General features: G+C 40.1%; 1 pseudogene; it reads right to left on the bottom strand.

Moving 5' to 3' along the window:
* The window catches only part of LOC101568213, a 13,473-nt pseudogene extending 9,436 nt beyond the window's left edge, over positions 1-4,037 (bottom strand).
* Positions 4,038-5,705: the final 1,668 nt, after the last annotated feature.

Here is a 5,705-nt window from a genome sequence, read left to right as displayed (position 1 = left end):
TAGGTGCTTTAGACCACTGAGCCATCTCGCCAGCCCAATCACATCTTTTTTTAAGCATTCTTTAGGTGATGGGCATTTTGGTTGTTTCCAACATTAAACTATGACAAATTGTGCTGCTATAAATATGGGCCCACATATATCACTGTTGTATGATGTTTGCAGTTCTTTTGGAAAAATACCTAGAAGGAGAAATATGGGGGTTGCATGTAATTTAAAATCCTGGTTTTTTTGAGGCGTCTCAACACTGATTTCCCTAGTGATTGTACCAGTTCTCCTTCCTACAAACAGTGGAGAAGAATATGTTTTTTTTTCCCACAGCCTTTCCAACATTTGATATTAGTTGATTTCTTTATGATAGCCATTATACAATTAGAACTAATACTGCATTGTATAAAAAATCACATCTTTTTATGCATTCCTTAGGTGACAAGCATTTTGGTTGTTTCCAAGATTTAGCTATGACAAATTGTCATTGAGGTACCATTGAAATGGTGTCTCAATGTTGTTTTAATTTGCATTTCTCCATTTTCTAAGGGTGTGGAACTTTTTTTATGTATTTGTCATTTGTATTTCTTTCTCTGAGAAGTGTGTATTTATCTCAGATGCCTATTTCTAGATTGAGTCTTTGAATCTTGGGGGTCTGCATTTTTTAGTTCTGTGATATTCTAGATAGCAGTCCTCTGTGTAAGTGATTATTTGTTAAGCTTGTTTCCCAATTTGCAAGTTTTCTTTTCACTCTGTTGGTGATATCTTTTCATATATAATAGCTTCTCAATAAGATAAGATTCCAGTTGTTGATCCCTTGAAGTATTCTTGAAGTTTGGTTTCCGTTTATAAACTCTGTGCCTACCCATTGAAATATCTATTAACAATATTCAGTTCCAATCATTGATTGTTTTTTAATTAATTATTTTTAAAATAGTCAAAGTTTTTCCCTTCAACATAATTGAATATTAGCTTTTGGATACAATGACTTTTACAAAAAAATCTATCTCTTGGATTATGTGACACAGTTGTTTATATTTCTTAAGTTGAGAATTGGTTGAGTAGCCTTGATAGCATTTTGTTAGATATTTGATAGTGCTGTTCCTTGAATCTACCTGGCCTTGTACTTTTGTTTAATGGGATATTCGTGAAGCTGACGCAGTCTCGTCACTCATTGTTTTTCTGTTCAGATCTTCCATTTCTTCTTCAGCTGAATCTCTGCTGAGTATACATTTGTAGGAATATACCCATTCCTTCCTTATAAATTCACAAATGTGCTGGAGCATAATTGTGCAGAGTATTATATTCTTTGTATATCTGTTCTTTCCATGGCAATGTCCTCTCTCTCATTTCTGACTTGATTATTTCATTTTTTTTCTATTTTTGACAATCATCTTGGGTAAAAGTTCCATGAATTTTGCTTCTGTTTGCAAAAAACTTTTTTTGCTTTTTTTGTATTGTATTCATGTTCTTTATTTAACTGATTTATGGCTTAATCTTTCTATTTTTCTCATATCTTTTACCTTTGGACTTAGTTTATTTCATCTTTCTAGTTGAGATGCATGTTAATTTGCTTGAGATATTTCTTTTTACATATTAGTGTTATAAAATTCTAGTGTAGATTGCCTTTGCTGCATCCTTTATTTTGATGTGCCCGACTTTCATTTTTATTGATTCAGAGATATTTTGAAATTTCCCTTTATAATCTTCCTTGAAATTTTCTGTGTCAAGGAACATATTTTTAAAATTTCCTAGTATTTGTGAGTATCCCAAATTCCTCCTGTTATTGATTTGTGGCTTAAAGGAACACAAAAAATCAGCAAAAGAAGTACCAAAGAAATAAAACAGAGCTCCTGTAGGTGATCTGGAAGAAAGAAAGTCTGTGAATTTTCCATAGAAGATATAAAAAAAACTTACAGAAACTCACTGAGCCATAAGACAAAATATTGTCAATCAAGTAAATGCAAGAAAACACATATAAACTAAACAAGGTTATAGACTGAACCCATGGGAAGAAAACTAATAAATATTCAGAGGTAAAAATGCCCTAAAGAATTTTCTTTTGTGATTACAGAGGCAAAGATGTTCCACTGTCTTCCATAACTAAGGTGGAGAACCTGTTGTGTCTGTGGAATAAGTCTAATCATAAATACCAATAACAAGGAAAACCAAGGACATAAGTTACAGTCCAAGTCCAAGGCCTTGACCCTGGAGATTCCAGGGCAACAACAGATGGGTGTTCACTCTTTGTTGGTCATGAGTATTGGACTCCTAACTGCCCTGCTGGATATTTCTTCACTGCTGATGGGACTGGAGACCCTACCAAAGACCAACTGGCAAAAGGCATTCCAGCATTGTGGCTGTCTTCAGTCTGCTGAGTTTGAGACTTCTGGCTGGATTTCACGTGAGCCGGTCTTGGGAGAGCAGAGGTGAGAGATATTTGATCTACAGTTCAGTTCAGAATGCAATATGGGAGCCAAACCATCTAAGCCCACTGTATTAAAAGGTCTGATTAAGAAATCTGAAAGATTCAAAAATGATCATGTGGTGAAAATGAATCCAAGGATGCAAGAGCATTGAGGAAGCTGGGATGGCTATTTTCTCACGCTGGATAGCCAGCTGAATGGACTATAGGCTGTCAGGCAGCTATGCAAATCTTGAATGGGGTTATATGTGAGACCAGCCCCCCATGACCTGCTTCTTTATATTACTTATGATTCTTGGTTGTCTGCAATCAGAGCCCTTCCCACTTGGTTCCAAATGTGTGCATGTCAGTCCTTTTAAAGGGAAAAGACCATTGTGAAAGCCATGACAAGAAGTCCTCTCTTCACAAAAGGAGGATGAGTCCCTTGTCCATGTGCCTACTGCTTGCTGATCCACTACCATATCTGATGACTAGCCAGGCTCGGTGGCAGCCATCATCAGAGACAGAGCCAGACTCCACCTCAGAGGATTCAATGTCTGCAGGTTCTGGGTACCCCCTTCCTTTCTGCCAGGTGGGAGCAGCTGATAAATAAAGAGAGACATGATAAGGAATGGTTTATGTTCCTTTTGCTTTGTGACCTGCATAATTGAAAATCCCAAACCCACCCTCTATTGCCCAAGCACAAAAGGTCTTTATTTCTTGCACAAGAAACAAGTAACAATTCTGCCCAGAGCAGTGAAGTGGAAAATAAACATGAAGTAAATATTTTATTTGAAAAATATGCTCAACCTCTGACAGCCAAGAAGTACATATCATTTCCATAAGCAATGGCACAGGATTAACTTACTCAAAAATGTTATAATCAAACGTAGAGAGGCTTTCACCTCACTTTAGAGTTAGAAATGCTAAAGAGATGATCTTGCGCCCACGCTCTCGAGAGAAATTGGGCCTTGAGACCTTACAAGATCACTGAGCCTTTAGTATACTTAGCCTCCAAATTTTCTTGGTTACACAATCTTGTGCAGGTCACCTCTATTCTTACATGTGTAACTGAAAAGAATGTGTGCCTGTGTTAACATGTGTGTTTATAGTTCCTTAGAATTTGTCACAAGTCAGATAACTGCCCAGACTGAGGTTCTGTTTGGTAGACTATTGTATATGAAAAACAGTATTTTCTTTGGAATTACTTAAACATCTTTTCTACATCATAAAAATCATTGGTGACCCAAGTGTTTAGTACAAAAGAAGTTTTAGCCACTTTTCTTGAGACAAATTTCAATATGTAGAAGTTGAGTTGACCCAAACAGTTAAAATAATCAAAGTTCAAAAAGTGTGATTTATCTACTAAAGTAAAAGTATTCATAAGTAAGTCAGTTGTGTTTTAAAGCCTTGCCCAAAGATTTGGTTCCTTTTAGTTAAGCCTACTGTCTCTTCATGCATCTTGAAAAGTGAGTTGGTAGGTGCACTGGCTTTGGCCCTCTCAGACAGGCAAAGGAGGACATAGCCCAGAAGATCCTACTCCAGACTCTGAGACCTTAGCATTGTCTTGAGACATACCTGTCCAAGAAGTTGGACTCAGTAGCAGCATGTTGGGCTCCCTGCCTATGGGCGTGGCTGCCACTGTCATCCTGGTAAAAGAGACTGACAATCTGACTTTGGGAGAGACTGTTCAGGTATACACCCAAAATGCAGCTGAAGTAGTACTTTGGGATCCTGATGGCACATGGCTACAGAGAGCCTGGCTGGCCCAATGCCAATGGGCCTTTCTTGAGGTTTCTAGATTAATCATAAAAGCGTTCAGGCTCTCACTCTTGCCTGATTGCTGCCCACATCCTTGGAGCCACTCCAACATGACATGGTGCATCAGATCAACCCAGATGGTCTACTTAGTGTGCCAGAACCTCCAACGACACCAGACCAGGACCCAGATCTGACTGTTTTCAGATGACAACAGGGTGGTAAAAAATGATTCAGAAGTTGGGCATGGCTGATGTAGTGATAGATTAAACTGTCCAATCAAAACCAGTTTCACCTGCAACGTCAGCTCAGAAAGCCATGCTGATAGCAACCACATGGGTTTTAGAATCGGGAGAAGACCAATGAGTCAACGTGTACAGACTCTTGCTATGCATTTAGCACCCACCATGTGAATCAGGCCATACACAGTGAAATAGGGCTCCTGGCAACAGGTAAAAATATTTGTAGGAAAGACTCAAAAGAGATGTTATTGTTTCTACAGATAATTTGGCTGCTTGAAAGGGAGGCCATCCTGCAGTACCCCAGCCACCAGAGCAAGAGTTCCTTAGAGGACCAAGACAATCGCACTGTGAACTTAGGAACATTATAGCTTGCCAATGTGTGGACCCCTGTCCCTGAGAAAGCATCTGTGATGCCCTATCCAAAAAGACCTTCCTATTTGGACAGCAAGGAAAAACAGGCTGAGTTAGAGGGAAAAACTAATAAAACTGGAAGATACATGCTGCCAGGAGCAATTGTGTTGCTTCCTGAGTCTTTGGAAAATTTTGTGATATGGGATCTATGTACCTGCACTCATTTGGAAAAAGGAAAAAAGGCCTGCTACGGCAGAGTTGCTTCACTGGTGTTTCAATTCCCCAGACTTTGGACATAGGGCTCCTCTGTGACCAAGAGATGCAAACTTTGCACCTGCAACAACACTGCAGCTGGCATCAGCAGGCCCAGAACCACTGCTGTAAAGATGTTGAGGTCAACTTCACTGAGGTCCAGCCAACAACTGCAAGTTGGATGAACCTGCTTGCCCTGATTTACAACTACTCAGGGTGGTGGAGACCATCCAACTGGGTCTAAAGCTTTGAGGGAGGTAAAAAAGGTTTTCCTGGAGTTAATCATCCCCTGGTATGGACTTGCCCTGGCCATCAGCTTAGCTAATGGGCTTCAATGCATAGGTAAAGCAGTCCTGGTGCTGGCCTCAGCTCTAGAGGTAAAAATAAATCTCCACATAGCTCACAGGCCCTCGAGCACTGGGAAGGTAGAGAGACAAAGTTACTCCTGCATGTCCACTTTGATAAAGATATGCCAAGGGACAGGTGTGACTTGGATCTCTATATTGCCCGTGGCCCTCCTATGCTGGTGCACACTGTACTGAGATGGTTTTTTGCCTTTTGAGATCATGTTTGAGCAGCCTGTCCCACAGGTGCCTGTGATGGAAAGACTCCAAACGGTTGGGGCAACTGACCTCTATTACCAGCGAAGGCGCTGCACCAGGTCCCTGAGGAGCTGTGACAGAGCCTCCTGCAGCGTTGTCCATTCCCCTGTG

The sequence above is a fragment of the Octodon degus genome, unplaced genomic scaffold (assembly GCF_000260255.1).
Source record: "Octodon degus isolate 3935 unplaced genomic scaffold, OctDeg1.0 scaffold00129, whole genome shotgun sequence".
Lineage (NCBI taxonomy): Eukaryota > Metazoa > Chordata > Mammalia > Rodentia > Octodontidae > Octodon > Octodon degus.
This window is presented reverse-complemented; position numbering and strand designations above follow the sequence as displayed.